This window comes from Phycodurus eques, chromosome 13 (assembly GCF_024500275.1).
Source record: "Phycodurus eques isolate BA_2022a chromosome 13, UOR_Pequ_1.1, whole genome shotgun sequence".
NCBI classification, from domain to species: domain Eukaryota; kingdom Metazoa; phylum Chordata; class Actinopteri; order Syngnathiformes; family Syngnathidae; genus Phycodurus; species Phycodurus eques.
The window spans coordinates 3,305,692-3,325,155 of record NC_084537.1 but is presented as its reverse complement, the minus strand read 5'-3'; the positions used below and the strand labels follow the sequence as shown (position 1 = coordinate 3,325,155).

Here is a 19,464-nt window from a genome sequence, read left to right as displayed (position 1 = left end):
TTCCTTGTGTGTTTTTGGACATACTTGGCAAATAAAGATGATTCTGATTCTGAGTTTGTGAGTTCACTGATCTGCGGATTGACATGAGTGCCAGGGGAAGTGCGTCCACCCATGTCAATTTTGTTCCAACCATTCATTCATTCATCTTCTAATGAGGCATAATCTTGGTAATTTTGGATTTCCAGTTTTGATTCATGCGTTCCACCTTACCCTGGGGCAGGGTGATATACCGTGCCAAATGAATGTTGGAGGCCGGGGGCCGCCTCAACCTTTTGAAGATGCTCCTTTTTTAAATGTCTGCCATTGTCTGAATTAATTTGCCTGGGGAAGCCATGGGTTGGAATGTAACTGTTAACCAATGCGTTTATGACAGAGGCAACATCCTCCCTTTTACAGGGATAAACCCCAGGCCATTGAGAATACGCATCCACAATTACCAACAAATAGCGTTGGCCACGTACACATTCAAGCATGTCTGTAAAATCCAATTGAATTTCCTCTGCGCGGCGTCTAGGCAATGGAAAAGTGCCCTGGAGAGGTTTCATTGTTGGCCGAATATTAAATGGCTGACACACCTCGCAATTTTTCACCAAATTTTCAATGGCGTCCTGTAGGTGAGGATGCCACCAATGGGTGAGTGCTTGTGTCATTTGTGCCCTATCCACATGCGCCGCTCCGTGAGCCTCCTCCACCAGCCGACCGCCGAGGGAACAGGACAACCATCTGGGTGACGCCACAAGCCTGTTTTTCTCTTCTGGAGATGCACGCCTTTGATCCTCCAACAATGTTTCTATAGTCACCTTTGGAAGTAATTTAACTGGTCCTATTTCTGCACACACCATCTGATATCCTAGCATGTAGCCCGCGGTCTGCTTTGTGGCGGCATCCGCCACCTCATTTCCCTGTTCTACCAAGCTTTACTATGTCCCTTGCATTTTATTATAGCTAACTTGCGGGGCTTCATTAAAGCCTCACGGAGCCGAATTATCTCATCCTGATGCTTAATTGGCGTCCCTGTTAAAAAGCCTGCTCTTAACCATTGTGATAATTCCACATGCACTACACCCCAAACATAGGCTGAGTCTTTATTGTTGTTCACAATTTTTCCTTTTGCTAATTCTAAAGCTCTTACCACCGCTCTTAATTCTGCCAATTGTGCTGATTGCTTCCCTTCCCTTCTCTGTTTCCTTCACCTCGACTTGCCCGCTGCCTCCTTGCTGCACCACTGCATATGCTGCCTGTAGACCTCTCTCCGGGTCCCTGAAACGACAACCATCTGTATACAAAATCATCTCGGCATTCGAGTAGGGCGTACCTTACAAATCCAGTCTAATTCGAGATTCCTCCACTGTCCTTGCAGCACAACCATGAGGCTCCCCCTCCTGGATGGTATCTGCCATATTAATGCCCTCGTGTATATGTAATGTGTGTTGCATTCAAGATGTTCTCCAAGCAGGTTTGTCTTAAAGGTGACATTGTAAATGCAGAAGAAGTCACATGTGCCATTACTCTGTCGTGAGTACTGTCAAGGGGTGTGACATCACAATGTGTGCGGTCTTTTGTAGTATCTTGGCCAATTCAGCCGCGTACCAAGTACACAGCTGTAACCAGTCAGGCCCGAAAAGGATGTATTTTACAGTACTGGGTTTTGAATGGGACAGAATGGACTCCCGGTGAGCTGGAGAGACAGCCGTATCTACCCAAGAGACCACCCAGCCCAGGAAAGTTACTGTGGGGCGACAACATTGAACCTTGGCCCTGGAGACCTTGAAACCACAGCTAGTTTTTGGAGACTTTTATTTTGAAATACAATATCAGATCTTCATCAAACCTCTTTTAGTGGAGTCCTTGGTGGTCTGTCACACAGATCTGGACTTGTCTTGTGATACCAATGGGATTATGTTGGTGTTGCTTTGGCTCAGTAGGTAGAACAGGTTCGAATCCCTGCTATGACTGTCCGCTTGTCGAAGTGTCCTTGGGCAAGACACTGAACCCTAATTTGCTCCCAGTGGACCTGGCAGCGCCTCGCATTGGCAGCAGTCGACCATTGGTTTATGTGTATGTGTGAATGTGAGGCTTTGTAAAGCGCTTTGGGGACTGTAATGATGTAGATAAAGTCCTATATAAGTGCAGTCCATTTACCATTTATTTTTCATAAGATATCAAATAAACTAAATTTTTTTATGTATCTCAAGATTCAAATTAACTTTGCTGGTTGCATTCTTTAACCAAAGAGCACTGACGTCCGTATTATTAGGAAGCTTTTATTTTGAAGGTGGCTTTCGCCGCATGTTGGCGACCTATTACCGAAATGCCTAGTTTGAACAAAATTTGGGGCGGCTGGCTTGACTTATACTTTACGAGTATGTATAAGTCGAAAAAGGCACCTACGAAGAGACACGCTTACGGAGCACAGTTTAAACTGCAAGCTATCAGTTATGCGGAGGAACATGGGAATCGAGCAGCCTCAAGAGAATTCAACGAATCCAAGGTTCGCAAGTGGAGGGAGCAGGAAAACGAGCTTCGCCAAGTCAAGAAGAGGAAGCTGAGTTTCCGCGCGGGGAAAAAAAAGAAAAACAAGGCGAGGTGGCTCGAGTTGGAGCGATGGATTAATGAACTCCAACCGCTGGACATCGGTGTAAACAGGGCGTTCAAAGTGAAGTTGCGAGCGGCGTGGGAGCGATGGACGACAGATAGCGAACACAGCTTTACTAAGACTAGGAGGCAGCGCCGGGCGAGTTACGCCACAATTTGTGAATGGATTGTGGATGCTTGGGCTGACGTGTCTGCTTGCACTGTTATTCGAGCTTTCGTAAAAGCCGGCATCATTTCTGAGGAGCCGCACGGCAACGAGACTGACTCGAGCCTGGGGTCTTTGATTGAGAACTTGCTCAGCTGTTCATTTCGGATACAGAACATGAGGACTTCGATGAATTTGTGGATGAGGATTGATAAAAAAATAACGTGAGTACATTGTTAAATACTTCAATAAAGTACAACCGAACTCAGTTTTGCTCCCGCTGCCTTTTTAAAAACATTGTTTTAGCATGCTACCTTATGTTTTAAGCTAGTGTATGTTTTACCATGCCTGCGCACAATAATACGGTGCACCTTATGTGTTCAATACAGAAATAGACCCCGTAACTGAGACTGCGCCTTTTAATACGGTGCACCCCATGGTTGTGAAAATACGGTATATGAAAAAAGCAAAAAATACATGAATTATACAACAAGGGGTATTTTGTTCATCTCAAAATCGGTATTGTGCTAGATTGGGGAGGAATAATATGGTGGCAACTGTGATTGCGTGGTTTCTTGACTTTTCCACCAAGATGATAAAGTGGCAGCAATAATCGGATTCTTAAGAAATTGTGGAGTTTGAGAATTTTGCTGATAAATGGGAGGTCTGAAAGTTTGGTGCTATCCATCTGTTCTAGTTCCAGCCAAGATTGTTGTTCAACATTTGGATGCAACCATTTAATGAGGTACTGTATTTGGCTAGCTAAGTAATAGTGTTTGAACTTGGGTGCGTCAAGTCCCCTTTCTGTTTTACCTTTCTGAAGAGTAGCTAGGCTGATTCTGTTTTTCTTATTTTTAGAGATTTTTTAAATTGCAGAGTCTAGCATTTGGAACCATTTTAATGTGGGTTTGACTGGGATCCATCCATCCATCCATTTTCTACCGCTTATCCGGGTCGGGTCACGGGGGCAGTAGCTTTAGCAGGGACGCCCAGACTTCCCTCTCCCCAGCCACTTCATCCAGCTCTTCCGGAGGGATCCCGAGGCGTTCCCAGGCCAGCCGAAGGACGTAGTCCCTCCAGCGTGTCCTGGGTCGTCCCTGGGGTCTCCTCCCGGTGGGACGTGCCCAGAACACTTCACCAGGGAGGCGTCCGGGAGGCATCCGAATCAGATGCCCCAGCCACCTCATCTGGCTCCTCTCAATGCGGAGGAGCAGCGGCTCTACTCTGAGATCCTCCCGGATGACCGAGCTTCTCACCCTATCTTTAAGGGAGAGCCCGGACACCCTGCGGAGAAAACTCATTTCGGCCGCTTGTATCCGGGATCTCGTTCTTTCGGTCACGACCCACAGCTCATGACCATAGGTGAGGGTAGGAACGAAGATCGACCGGTAAATTGAGAGCTTCGCTTTTCGGCTTAGCTCCTTCTTTACCACAACGGAGCGACACAAAGTCCGCATCACTGCAGACGCTGCACCGATCCGTCTGTCGATCTCCCGTTCCATTCTTCCCTCACTCGTGAACAAGACCCCAAGATACTTGAACTCCTCCATTTGGGGCAGGATCTCATCCCCGACCCGGATAGGGCATGCCACCCTTTTCCGACTGAGGACCATGGTCTCAGATTTGGAGGTACCCACGTTACCCTTATGGACTGTGCCTGGCCCGGCCACCAGGCGCTAGCCTTCGAGCCCCACCACCAGGAGGAACCAACTTTATTATGCTAAACGACAACTTGATTGCATATTACCAAGAACAGAGTTCCGACGACAACAGCTATAATACACTAATTTCGAGCACAATAATAAATCAGGAAAATTTCTCGCAAACCAACTTCAAGGTACCAAAGAAAATACACTGATTACAACGATACAAGATACAAATGGCTAATTTATTCTATTACCACGGATATTGATATATTTTACAACTACTACAGTATCTTATATTCATCCCATAATAATGCGAATAAAAACGATATTGAAGCTTTTTTCAATCACCTAAACATCCCACAATTAACTTCCGAAAGTAATAGTTTTTAGATGCCCCATTAACCCTCGCAGAGTTACATAAGGCCTTAAATCATATGTCAACAGGTAGCGCTTCAGCCAATGATGGGTTTTCCACAGATTTCTATAAAAATTTCTGGTGTATACTAGAACCACTATTTTTCAGAATGGTGATAGAGATAAAATATAAAAGGCCTATTTACTACTGAAACCAGGGAAAACCCCCACTCATCCAGCTAATTACAGACCGCTGTCACTAATTAATATGGACATCAAAATAATTTCTAAGGCTTTAGACAACAGACTAGAAAAATTCTCCTCAGAATACGTTCTGACCAAACAGGTTTGTTTCATTAAAGGACGGAGCTCCATCAACAATGTCAGGCGACTGATAAAACTAATAAGTATGTATCAATGTAATAATCTAAAAACAATTGTCTTGTCACTAGATGCAAAAAAAGCTTTTGACAAAGTTAACTGGTCTTTTCTTTTTGATGTATTTCACAAATTTTGCTTCGGTAACTCAAATATTCCCTGGATCGCAACGTTATACAACTCACCCAAAGCAATTGTCATCACATCACAAAGTTTCAATTTAGAAAGAGGAACTAGACAAGGATGCCCACTCTTGCCACTGCTATTCACACTATTTATCGAACCACTGGCAATAGCAATACGGCAGAACACTAATATTAAAGGTATCTGTACTCCTGTGTCAGAACACAAAATCAATATTTATGCAGATGATATCCTTTATTTACAAGAACCCAAGGCAGCACGTCAAACAGTTTTTAATTATCAGAATATTCTATCAATAGGTCAAAATCAATAATGCTCCCTATAACTCATGGAAACTATCCATCAACTATCTAGGCATTAGTATCTCAGCAAAATTGACAGAGTTCAATTATTTAAATCACGTACCTCTACAGGAAACAAAAATGTGATTTAAAATGTTGGAACAGCCTACCTATCTCACCTTTATGGCGTATAGCTCCTGTAAAAATTAAAATGTTACCACAAATTGACTATTTGTTTTCAATGATCCCAGTCAACCCCTCCTTGAGCCGTCACCTTGTCGTGGTGGAGGGGTTTGTGTGTCCCAGTGATCCTAGGAGCTAAATTGTCTGGGGCTTTATGCCCCTGGCAGGGTCACCCATGACAAACAGGTCCTAGGTGAGGGACCAGACAAAGCACGGCTCAAAGACCCCTAATGATGACGACAACCAATGGACTTCGTTTTCCCTTGCCCGGACGCGGGTCACCGGGGCCCCCCACTGGAGCCAGGCCTGGTGGTGGGGCTCGAAGGCGAGCGCCTGGTGGCCGGGCCTGCACCCATGGGGCCCGGCCGGGCACAGCCCGAAAGGGTAACGTGGGTCCCCCTTCCCATGGGCTCACCACCTGTGGGAGGGGCCATAGGGGTCCGGTGCAGTGTGAGCTGGGCGGTGGCCGAAGGAGGGGACCTTGGCGATCCGATCCCCGGCTACAGAAGCTGGCTCTAGGGATGTGGAATGTCACCTCTCTGGCAGGGAAGGAGCCCGAGCGTCCCACCGGGAGGAGACCCCGGGGACGACCCAGGACACGCTGGAGAGACTACGTCCTTCGGCTGTCCTGGGAACGCCTCGGGACCCCCCCGGAAGAGCTGGATGAAGTGGCTGGGGAGAGGGAAGTCTGGGCGTCCCTGCTCAAGCTACTGCCCCCGCGACCCGACCCGGATAAGCGGTAGAAAATGGATGGATGGATGGATGGATGAAGTTGGTTCCTAATGTAACAGACATGCTCTCACCAGATGGCACAATGACCCCCAATCTCAGACAGGGCGTCTCCGCTCCACCGTCGAGACAGACTGTCACGGGGATGCCTGGTTTGTCTCACACGGACGCTAAATGAATTGCCACCCAATCTGAAAGAGCTCATCAAAAGCAGAGACCAGGAATCCTGACTTCTCACCTGGACTTTAAATTAATTAACAGTTACCCCAGAAACCATCAGAAGACCCCTGGTGTGTGCAGGGCTCAAGATACTGACCTAAAAAGCTTGAAAATCCGCTGGTCCCACATGCCAAGCTAGAAGTTCAAAAGACTTTGCCCTTTGAAATGCAACTCAAGACCTCTGAGACAATTGATGGAGCCCAGCGACACCCACTGGTGGTGGAGGGTCACTGCCAACGGACAGCACTTGGGACCAGTGTCACCGAATTTGAATGTTGTGTGACATTTTTAAGAACATTGCTTGAATGCTCGCAGTGCCTACCACCACACCAATGATCCAGTGATTGTATTTCTCCAAATTTGAATGTCTGCTGGTTAAATTTGTTTGCCAACCGAATATGCTTGTCCATCCATCCATCCATCCATTTTCTGAGCCGCTTTTCCTCACTAGGGTCGCGGGCGTGCCGGAGCCTATCCCAGCTGTCATCGGGCAGGAGGCGGGGTACACCCTGAACTGGTTGCGAATATGCTAGTGTTTATCTCAAAACGAACACAGAAATGTTATACAAACAAACAGTAAGTTTGTAGTAAGCCACTACATAAGGTTAAACAATCCTTGCATGGATTAAACGGTGTGCATGACAATCCGAAGATGGAAAGTGGTTTCGTTATCTTAGATCCAATAATTAATCTTTTATCCCACTGGTTTTAAATCACAAAATAATCTGAGGATGGAAACGTCACATTAAAAGGCGGTTCTATCTCTGTTTTGGCCCCCGGCAAGGGGGGTGGTGACCACCCCCCCTTTGGTGCGGACTCTCGCTTGCTTGACCACCTTGCCGAAGACTGGCTCAGCCAGGAAGCCCCACCTCTCACCACAAGGTGGCGAGGACACATCAGACCTTCCCCAGCCGCAGGACACTGCCAGCGCCCCGAGCTACCCGTGCGGGTGCTTGGGCAGCTCACGGACGAATCTCCATTGGGAAGGGAAAGGGCGTGGCACGTCTGCTCCTTCGGCTGCCCTGCAATTGGATCTCTTTTTCATGCTTTTTATTTATTTTTATTCCTTCCTCCTTTTTACTTAAAATCCACCTGTTCCACGTACGCACCGGACCGGTCAGACATTCGGGAGATCAACCAACCTGCCTAAATTGTGCTCCATACAACGTAAGTCTAACGTGCCGTCTAGTAAAAAGTAAAGATTGCTGCAAATCTGGGTTTAAATTAAGGGTAACAGGAACCCCCAGCTCTATGCATTGTCACCACGCATGCTCATTCCACACTCACATCACAAATTCAGCCTCCTTTACCAATGCCTGTCCTTTGATTTGCTTTTCTCTGCATTGTTCCCCTGTAACTGTTAGCTTTCATTAAATTTTCTATAAAATCCACTACCTGTATCATTTGTGTGGATTCGACAAAAGACCTCTGGTTATCGAGAACTCTTATCTAATTCTTGTAGCAATCTTAAGATTACGAGACATAGAGGTTTTCTGTCACTCTGACAGTTTTACACATCTAAAAAGGGACGCCCACCTAAAAAGGTGCCCATTTATGAGAATAGTTTGATTTCAATGTTTAAACTTAAAATCACGTTCAACCGGAAGTAATTTAGATGTCGCTTCCGTCTTATTCTTTTCTCCTAAATAAATTAAGTTTTTATCCAAACCAATATACACTACATAGTGGTGGACACGAGCTTACATTACAAACAATTAATTTGCGTATCACGTACAGCTACTGCACACGCAGTGGAATCATGGCGGGATTTTCAGAAAGTCCCAGTCAATACGACAATATTGACACACTGGAAGAGCTCGTCAGTAAGTTAACTAGGGATCTTGTCCAGGGCTATGCAGAGTCTGTCAAAGATGAAGTCCTTGAAGTCGTCAATGACAACATCGCACAACTTATGAGTGACGCCAAGCACAAAACCTTAAAAGATAAAAATCACGCTCGAACGCTTGGTTGCACGGTGCTGATATGGAGCGACCTAGAGGATGCTCGGGTGAAGCGCAGACTGGAAGCTGAGCAGCATAAACAAGTCCAGTTAACTGCACTATTGACAGAAACCACTGCACGTTTAAACTTGGCTGAAGCCCGCCTCCTTGACGTGATGATGCGGCGGCTCGGATAGCCGACCTCACTGCTGCAGCTAACCAATTGGTCAGATGTGAAAAATGTGTGAATAAAAGTTGGATCATCAATATTAGGGGCGTATACATTCGCGAATGTGTATAATTTGTTCAATATAGTTGAATGAACAATTATGTATTGGCCTTTTGGATCAATTATTGTCCTATTTAGTGTAAAAAGTAGTCTATTATGAATTAATATTGAAACGCCTCGTCTGCTGTTATAGCTAGCTGAAAAGGTTTGACTGAAATTTTAATCGGATAGGTAATTTTCTTCAGATTTTGACGAATGGGTTTCTTGTATGAAGAAGAGATCCGTTTTTAATTTTGTGATATAATCCACAATTTAAGAGTGTAAGCGTGCAGCCAGTGAATGAATGCCATTTACATTCCATGAGACAAATGTTCTATATATGTGTGGGAAAGATGGATAACTCTCAGAAATGTGTATCGAATGGGAACTTTCTTACTGTGTAGCTGGTAATATAAAGTTGTGCTCGGAGGTATTATGTATTGAGGTATTGAACGTGTCGTATAAGAGTTCGGCAAACGGAAGACAATGGAATTTACTGTATCACGAGTTAAACATACAAGCACAAGTAGCATGCGAGTACATATGCGTACGGTGGGGTCAGGGAAGGGGGAGTGAGCATTCGGTAAGTGAGGGAGCGGGGGGTGCTATAAAGAAGGTAAAAGGAAGTACCATACAGAAAGATAAGTAAAAAGAAAACAAGGGGAATGTCCCATTTCAGTGAGTGGAGTGTGCAATAGGAAGTGCGCAATTCCCTTTTTTTCCCCCTAAACAAATTACAACACGGTTTTTCTACACTATATACCAAATACTCGAGCAAACTTGAAAGTAATACTCATCTATTAGAATAGCTAAGAGGTGACTTTGAAATTGCAAAACAGTCAACCGTCTATGCATACAGTAGCTTGTCCACAACCCATGAGGCGCGTTTTATTTGTTGCCAGTAATTCTTCATTACTTTGCGTCGCTCGTTGATTTCACGTGGAAACTGGTCATTCATCCCAAACTTTGTACCCTTCACCTCCCATCCTTTTGACTTCACAAAGACTTTCTGCTGGAAATGTTCGAATTTGGCGACAATTGGACAGTGATGACTCCATGCTCGCGGTCCTCCTATCCTGTGTACTCGGTGGAAGGTGATGTTAGCGAGTGTCTCCTTCAGGATTTTCTGCGCTGTCTACATGACGATTTTTACTTGAGACTCTGGATTATCAGGTGTACTCTCGGAAATGCCTGAAAAGATGAGGTTATCCCGGATGCTTCTTGACTGTAAATCCTGCAGTGCTTCTTTGATTTTTCTGTTTTCTTCCTTGAGAACTTCTACCTCCATTGTCATCGCTTTCATAGCTGACTGAAGTTCGGCATCATCTTCTTTTAGCTCTCTGACTTGTTGGTGCGTGAACTCCAAGATGGTTTTGAGCTACTTAATCTCCTGGTGTCATAGATCGAGAAGTGATAGGTTATTGTCAATGGAGGAGAGGACTTGAATGTTGGCGTTGGGAGAGCAGAGTTGTAAATCTTCAGTGCTACTGGATGAGTTAGCCTTCCATCTTTTCAGCGGGTTGCTGCGGTTCATGGTGGGATCCGTTAGCTTGCATGACGAACCGATCGAAAGATCCGTCGGTGAAATCGAGTGGGTCCACTTGGTGTCAGCAGGGATTGGAAAAAAGTAATGAATAATAATCAGCCCTGTAAAAAGGGGGGAAAAAATAGTGGATGAGGAGAAAATTAAGTCTTGGGGCTGTTCATCCGATCGTAATTTCATTTGAGAAATCTCGCTGTCTCACGCGCTGTCAGAGCATGTCGCGGTCTCCAAGTCTCTCCCAAGATTGTTATAATGTTAACACAAACTTTCTAACATACATAACATGAACCACTGTTAAAGGTTAGGAAAAGAGAACAAAGAGACAGTTGAGATAGCAAAAGATATTTTAGAGGTTAAGAAAAGAGAACAAAGAAAAGTCACGGTCCGGGAACATGTTGGCTTTTGTTAGGGATATGTCAGTACATCCGCCATATTGAATGTGTCAGTTTTACCTGCATCGAGTGGCACACACGTACACAAACAACGCTCTGAATTACTGAAGGTTCCGGGGTGCAGAGACTGCGCCCGGAGTGAACTTCCCAACTTCTTCTATTGTACTTCTTCTTCAACTTCTTCACAACTTCTATTGTGCGTTTGTTGTGTCGGTGCGACTAAGTGTACTGCAATTATGTTTATAAGGATATATGGGTGTGATATGTAATGGGATGTATCAAACCAGTGTTGTGTAAGCATGCAGCCAGTAATTTCTATCACCATTATTGTCAAATTTGTTTTGCTGCTAGTTACAGTGAGTATGGAAGGTATTCAGACCATCTTAAATTGTTCACTTTGTTATATTGCAGCCATTTGCCAAAATCATTTTAGTTGATTTTTTCCTAATTAATGTACAAACAGCACCCCATACTGACAGAAAAAAAACGGAATTGTTGACATTTTTGCAGATTTATTAAAAAAGAAATCACACAGCCATAACTATTCAAACCCTTTGCTCAGTATTTAGTAGAAGCGCCCTTTTGAGCTAATGCAGCCATTAATCTTTTTGGGAATGATGCAACAAGTTTTTCTCCACCTGGATTTGGGGATTCTCTGCCATTCCTCCTTGCAGATCCTCTCCAGTTCTATCAGGTTGATAGTGAACATTGGGGGACAGCCATTTTCAAGGTCTCTGCAGAGATGCTCAATTGGGTTTAAATCCGGGCTCTGGCTGGGCCGTTCAAGAACAGTCACGGAGTTGTTCTGAAGCCACTCCGTTATTTTAGCTGTGTGCTTGGGTCATTGTCTTGTTGGAAGGTGAACCTTCGGCTCAGTCTGAGGTCCTGAGCACTCTGGAGAAGGTTTTCGTCCAGGATATCCCTGTACTCATCTTTCCTTTGATTGCAACCAGTCATTCGGTTCCTGCAGCTGAAAAACACCCCCACAGCACGATGCTGCCACCATCATGCTTCACTGTTGGGACTGTATAGGGCAGGTGATGATGAAGTGAGCCTTTTTGTGAAAACAGACCCATCAAGCAGAACAATGACTTTGACACCAATATTTTTTTTTTCTTTAGTGAAAATCTCAAACATCTGAACATAAAACAACACTGAGAAAGTACTTTTGACAGAAAAATAATTTATTTACAAGTATAACTATGTACAGAATTTACATTAGACAAAAATGCATAAACAAATTGGGCTCCCACACTTTTTTCCTCCGAATTCTCGTTTGCTCAATAGTCCAGGTTTTTATTACCTTGCACATAAAATCTAGCAGTTTGATCCACATATGGATTTTATTCTTCGGTGGCAGTGAATGGGCTCTGGTGTGGTTGTCATTCTCTTTGAAACTAGTCCCTACTTCTGCTCGAAGCACAGCCTGTGCAGTTTAGAAATATAACTATTACTATAAAAATACATTGTTGAAATTGCTGACGTGGAGAAAAAAAAAGCTTGTAATTACCTTTTTTGTTTGCACTGCGTACTGGAACTACAACTACGTCTACGAACGTCTACTGGATGCATAACCTGTAAGTTGAACAAAAATACATCCCATTACTAGAGAATACTTTTTATTGATGACATGTTTTGCAAGGGTAAAAATAACATTACTTTTCTTTTTTGCAATCGTAAAAGACGTTCGACTCGTGGGTGTTGAATTCCTGCAAGATGGACGGAATTCAAAATTCAAATCAGTACTGGCAACAGACGTTAAATTGAACGTTACATGAACTAGTGGGACTAAATTCTGTTTTTATGTAACAAGGATTGAAGGAGCCTGTTTCCTCGCTAAATGTAGCTAAGGCGAGGTGCAAACAAGTTACCTTCGTCTTCGTCCGAGGAGGCTCGTTATGACGTTCGGCTGGCTATCCAGACGGAGTTCACTCCGCACACAATTCCATTGCAACATGCTGGCAATTTTGTCTTTTTGTCTTGATATTGTCGTCACATTTCTGTCGGGCCAATTATATATTACTTGTGCACTCACTGTAGTAGTCTCACCACGCTGCACAATTTGCATATCTGTTGTTGACCAATACTGGCCACTCATGCCAGAGTAGCATATGCTCCATTTGCACACTGACTGAGGAGTATCTGCAACATTGCAACAGAATCAACATTGTCCCAGGCTATCGTACTACTCGCTTGAAGTCTTGGCGCCCTTTGCACAATGGTCATTGCACCGGACTGTTGCAATATTAGTCATTCGAAATGCTCTAAGTGCTAGAGGACACTGCATCTTTTTGCACAATTGTAAAAAAAAGAAGAAAAAAAATTGTACCGGCATTACCAGATTACTGGCAACCTTTTATTGCTCAATGACTGTTTTTCTCAATGTCTTTATGTCTCAAAAGTGTTCCCTGTCAATTGACTGTCTGTTGTCGTGCTAGAGCGGCTCCAATTACCGGAGACACGTCTTGTGTTTTTTGGACATACTTTCCAAATAAAGATGATTCTGAAAAAGAAGCGCAAGAAAAACAAAAATGTCCCAGGCAGGACGGCAGGAGCCCGTATATCGCTGTTCGCAAGACATTCGGATCGGATGTGTGCTGCCCGCTTCCTTCCCCATGGAGTTTGCCCAGGCACCCATAAAGGGCAGCTCGGAGCGCTGGCAGGATGCTCTGCGGCGGGGAAGGGTCCGGTGTGTACTTGTCACCTCGTGGTGCGAGGTGGGGCGTCCTGGCTGAGCCAGTCTTTGGCAAGTTAGTCGAACAAGACCCCGCCAACAAAGGGGGGGCCTTTATGGCCATCCGCAAAGGGGGTAGTCGACCCCCTCCGGGAGGTGGACATCCTCTTAATGTTACTTTCCCATCCTAGGATTATTTTGTGGTTTAAAACCAGTGGGATAAAATATTAATTATTGGATTTAAGATAACGAGACCATTTTCCAGCCTTGCAGTGTCACGTGTACATGCTCTTTAATCCCTGTAACAAATGTTTCAATTTTATGTGGTTGTTGAGAACACTGTAATAATTGCAATGTGGCATTTATCTTATGTGGGTTGAAACATTTCATCCGCTTCAGTTGACAAACAGATTTGACATCAGATATTCAAATTTGCAGAAATACAATCACTAGTGGCGCTATCGCTGGTGGTGGCTTTCATGCAAAGTTCTGAAAATATTATATGACATTCAAGTCCAGTGAAGATTATGATTAATTAATCCGGGGTTGCAGTAGCTTTCCACTAACTGTGGGTGTCACTAGTGCTCCATCCATTGTCCCAGACAGGAGGAACAAATGTCACTGAAAACAGCGGGAAACAAGTTTTTTTGGTGAGACTCTTCAGGCTGGCTGAGGGTGAAAGTTAATTAATTTAGCGTCCGGGTGAGAAACCAAATGTCTGTGTCTCAGCTTTGATGCTTCTTGGGACTGGCTGGTAATTCATTTAGCGTCCATGCGTGAAGTTAAGCCTCCTCGTGCTTCTTCTTTGATAGACAAAGTTTTCCTTAATGTCTTGTCTATGCCGACTGACTCAGCGGGCAGCCGTGGCAGGTATGCGGAACAGCACGAGACTGAGGGTTGCTGGGTGTCATCTTTAGTGGCGTGTCCGTTACATGTGTATGTTCCTTTTTGATTATTTTCTCTACTTAGGAGGCCCGGTTGACCCCAGGAAGGAGTCATACACCACCAACAGAGAATTCTTCAGGGAGCGCCTTTACAATGTCTGCATGAAAAAGGCCAGGGCAGGCGAGTAAATTCGCCACAAGAGACCAAAGTCATTCTCCCAGGTACAGCAAGGTGTCTTGGATTTCATGCAAAGTTCTGAAAATATTCTTGTTTGTTCCTTACATCGTTTTTTGCATCTTTGTCTTTTTCCTGCCTCTAAATTTCTCAGGATTTATAAGTGTTACATTATGAGTGTACGGGGAAATTAACTGAAAACTGGAACCCTGAGTTCTTTGCGAAGATCATACACGTGGCCAGGAAGGAGAAGACAGGCAAACTTCTCGTCAACGTAGCTCTCAACAAGTGTATGTAAATTACAAATGTCCCTGGAACTGGTTATAACATTCTTTTTGTTTTTTTCACGTATGAAATTTTCAACATGGAAACAATTATGATGAAATAATTGTGATTATCTCAAATAATTGTGATTAGATGATTATTTAATAATTGTGACATGTCTATTGGCACATTTCTGCACGCACACACACACTTTCTCCCTCCACCATAATTTAAAAAGAAATGCACGGCTACGCTGTCGCCACACTATTTTGAATTTCCTTATTAAAAAGTGTGTGATTGTTGTAAAAAAAATTTTTACACATTAAGAATAAACTTTTACTGCCGTGTTAAGCACGCAATGCATTGCAAGTTAATTATTCATACCGAAGTGCGCGGTCAGAAATCGGCATGGAGGTAAGACCCACTAAAGGACTGACAATGCTCATCTTAAATAATATTTACAATGAAAAGTGAACGCTTTCAACTTAGTCTGGACTGCTCATGAGCTGGTTTCACGCACTGCAACGCTGACGTTCAAATAAGTAGGTACTTCTGCCCCCGTCAATCACTCACAGCTTTGCTAGTTAAACAGCTACATAAACTTGTCACTGGGAACAATAAGGTTTTCTCGCTCTTCGCATTAAAATTACGATGGTGGCAGCAAGTGTGTGTTGTTGGGAGAAGGAATCAGGAAACGCTACCAACAACTCTATGATGCAAATAAAATTTGTACTTTTGGCTGAAAACATGCTTTTAAAACAACATTAAGTGCAGTCCTGTCTGTTTCCCCCAAACCCAACATCTTACCGCCACTCTCTCACGTTTACGTACACGGACACTTCATGGACCCTCCCACAGTCGGAAAACTGTCTTTTCTTTCTTTCTTTCTTTCTATCTATAGTTAGGAGTCTTTAGAGAAGTGTACTTGAGAATGGTGTACTTGTTTACATCTTTAGGTACTTACTGTATTTGGCCAATAATGTCTGGTCAATTGAGAGTGCCAATAATTTTGTCCAGTCCATTTTTGGAGTTATGTGTAGAGACCGCAGATTTGTTTTCGCCTAATTAACTGCCTTTGAAAAGCATTCCGAAGTCTGCCGGGCACTGAAGCTAATGTGCGCGTTTGGCAGTGTTTTATATACATTGGGTACGGAAAGTTTTCCGACCCCTTAAATTTTTCACTCTTTGTTATATTGCAGACATTTGTTAAAATCATTCAAGTTCATTTTTTTCCTCATTAATGTACACACAGCACCCGATATTGACAGAAAGAAAACCTACTTGTTGAATTTTTTGCTGGTATATTAAAAAATATCACACAGCCATAAGTATTCAGACCCTTTGCTGTGACACTCATATATTTATCTCGGGTGCTGTCCATTTCTTCTGATCATCCTTAAAATGATTCTACATCTTCATTGGAGTCCAGCTATGTTTGATTATACTTATTGGATTTGATTAGAAAAACCACACACCTGTGTACAAGACCTTACAGCTCACAGTGCATGTCAGAGCAAATGAGAATCAAGAAGTCAAAGGAACTGCCTGAAGAGCTCAGAGATAGAATTGTGGGAAGGCACAGATCTAGCCAAGGTTACAAAAACAATTCTGCTGCACTTAAGGTTCCTAAGAGCACAGTGGCTCCATAATCCTGAAATGGAAGACGTTTGGGATGATCAGAACCCTTCCGAGAGCTAACAACTGAGCAATTGGGGGAGAGCCTTGGTGAGAGAGGTAAAGAAGAACCCAAAGATCACTGTGGCTGAGCTCCAGAGATGCAGTCGGGAGATGGGAGAAAGAAAGTCAACCATTACTGCAGCCCTCCACCAATCGGAACTTTATGGCAGAGTGGAGTTGAAGTTGCACATCAAGCAAGAATGGCAATTCCACCTCCAAAGGACAATTAGTGTCCTCAGTTCCCAAATGCTTATTTGAGTATGGTTAAACGCTGATGTAACACAGTGGTAAACATGCCACTCTCCCAGCCTTTTGGGGACCGTGTTGCGGGTATCAAATTCTAAATTTGTGAATCTTTACAAAAAAAATAAGTTTATCATTTTGAACATTAAATATCTTGTCTCTGTTGTGTGTTCAATTGACAATAGGTTGAAAAGGATTTGTAAATATAATTTTACATAACGTCCCAACTTCATTGGGATTTGTAAATCAGCTGTGTTGAAAATTCCTCATTTGTAGAATAATTAAGGAAGCAATCTTGTATTTATTTAAAAAATAAAATAAAAATACAAATAGCTATTTACATGATATAAACAAAGAGAGAACGCAGGGGAGATGGCCGGGTGTCCTCATGCTCTTTGCAAGCCCCCCCAAAGTCTCTGAAGCTGAAACCCAAAAAAACTAATTATATGAAAGGTCCTTCATTCAGATTCAGTAAATTTCCATTAGGAAAAGATTCACACACATCCCAGGCAAGCTGCAACCTAATCAGGAGACAACAGACAAAACAATAGCTGGCTGTTCCTGGCTAAGCAAAGTTACACTGGAAGTGTAACTGAGTTATGGAACCACAAAAGAATATGTTAAAAAGGAAATGCATTAAACCTTGTCAACTCACAGTGTGGTGCAGTTACTCACCTGCACATCTCTGATACACTTAGCTTTATTGGCTATGATTTTAATGTGGCATCAATGACGCACAGAAGGCCAATGGGGCTCTTATTCTTTGCAGAAAAAGAAATCTTACTCAGTAGGGGTGGAACAGTGCACAAAATCCAGGGTTTGGTTCATATCTCTGTTTCGTGGTCATGGTTTTCGGTTTGTTTCAGTGACTCTTAGGAAAATCAATCATGTCTTGTACAGTTAGGTTAAAAGTGAAAGTATGTTGACATTATTATTATTGTTGGTATTGTATTACAATAATTCCAATTCTTTTTGATATATCAAAGATATATATATGAAGGAAAAACTCTGGTATGGGAGGAGTTCGGTGAGGCCATGGAGAAAGACTTCCGGACGGCTTCGAGGAAATTCTGGTCCAACATCCGGTGTCTCAGGAGAGGAAAGCAGAGCACCACCAACACTGTGTATAGTGGGGATGGGGCGCTGCTGACCTCGACTCGGGACGTTGTGAGTCGGTGGGGAGAATACTTCGAAGAACTCCTCAATTCCACCGACACGCCTTCCTATGAGGAAGCAGAGTCTGGGTTCTCTGAGGCGGGCTCTCCGATCTCTGGGTTTGAGGTCACCGAGGTAGTTAAAAAGCTCCTCGGTGGCAGGGCCCCGGGGGTGGATGAGATTCGCCCGGAGTTCCTAAAGGCTCTGGATATTGTGGGGCTGTTCTGGTTGACACGCCTCTGCAACATCGCGTGGACAGTGTCTCTGGATTGGCAGAGTGGGGTAGTGGTCCCCCTTTTTAAGAAGGGGGGCCGGAGGGTGTGTTCCAACTACAGGGGGATCACACTCCTCAGCCTCCTGAGTAAGGTCTATTCAGGGGTGCTGGAGAGGAGGGTCCGACGGGAAGTTGAATCTCAGATTCAGGAGGAGCAGTGTGGTTTTCGTCCTGGTCGTGGAACAGTGGACCAGCTCTACACCCTTGGCAGGGTCCTCAAGGGTGCATGGGAGTTCGAGCTGGATGAAGTGGCTGGGGAGAGGGAAGTCTGGGCGTCCTTGCTAAAGCTACTGCCCCCGCGACCCGACCTGGATAAGCGGTAGAAAATGGCTGGAAGATATATTTGTTGTTCTCTCTATGTCAGGGATATTTAGTGACAGGCAGAAATATAAAATGCTCTTCCATTGGATGGCAAAAGGTACAATAAACTAGGCTTCACACGATCAGGATTTTTTAGTCCGATCAGCGAGTTTCAAAAAACGATAACCGATCCTATCACATGATGAAGGAATGTCTATTTAAATGACCTGTTCATTTACTGTATATACTTGTGTACTTAATTGCTCAAAAATTATATTTACAATAAATAATGTATCTTTGTTCCTCTATTTATGCCAGTGAGACATAGTAACATGAAAGGTCTTCTATTAGATGGCAGGAAGTAAATACGGTAATTAATGTATCCACTTTCTGTGACATTTTTGTTTGTTGGGTGTGCTGTGAGATTTTTCAATTGTAAAATATGTGCCTTGGCTCCATAAAGGTTGGAAATCACTGCTCTATTCAGATCGTGTGTTGTAATAAGTCAGGCCAAACCAACATTACATGACAGAAATAATGGGTGCTAACTTACTGTAATTGAATTACTTCACCGACAACTTTAGAGCATGAGTCGACAGAACGGCGGCATGTGTACGTTCGTGCTAGCAGTAGCTTACTTGGGTACATAACGTTTTGTTGCCTGCTTGCGAGCCGTATCGTATTAAAAGTACGGGAACACACCTCAAGCAAGCCTTAAATGAACGTCCACTCCTCACCTGAGCACCGATGACCACCAACACACGTTTTCCCCCCCATTTTGTTCTTGCACACACACGGCGTGATCCATAATTGTCGTCGCCATGGTAACGGGTGTATCCGGTCGTGTTTGCATTGACACGATGAAGCCCAGTGATTTAAAAAAAAAAAAAAAAAAAAAAACACACACCCGGGATGTGGTGGTATCGGAATACAAGATTTTATTGCAGTAGTCTGACAGTGCAATCATGAAAGAGAAAATTTGTCTTGTAGTCTGATCCGGG

General features: G+C 43.8%; 2 protein-coding genes across 2 annotated transcripts in view; one reads left to right on the top strand and one right to left on the bottom strand.

Annotated features, from left to right (window-relative positions):
* rnf2 (ring finger protein 2) overlaps positions 1-16,087 on the top strand; it is an 81,689-nt gene extending 65,602 nt beyond the window's left edge. The window contains exons 9-10 of the transcript XR_009769623.1: positions 14,461-14,597; positions 14,705-16,087. The gene's annotated coding sequence lies outside the window, so the exon portion shown is untranslated. The remainder of the gene's footprint in view (positions 1-14,460; positions 14,598-14,704) is intronic.
* A 3,289-nt stretch (positions 16,088-19,376) lies between these two features.
* tyw3 (tRNA-yW synthesizing protein 3 homolog (S. cerevisiae)) overlaps positions 19,377-19,464 on the bottom strand; it is a 17,150-nt gene continuing 17,062 nt past the window's right edge. Inside the window, exon 6 of the mRNA XM_061694826.1 lies at positions 19,377-19,464. This exon is cut by the window's right edge and continues 1,883 nt beyond it. The gene's annotated coding sequence lies outside the window, so the exon portion shown is untranslated.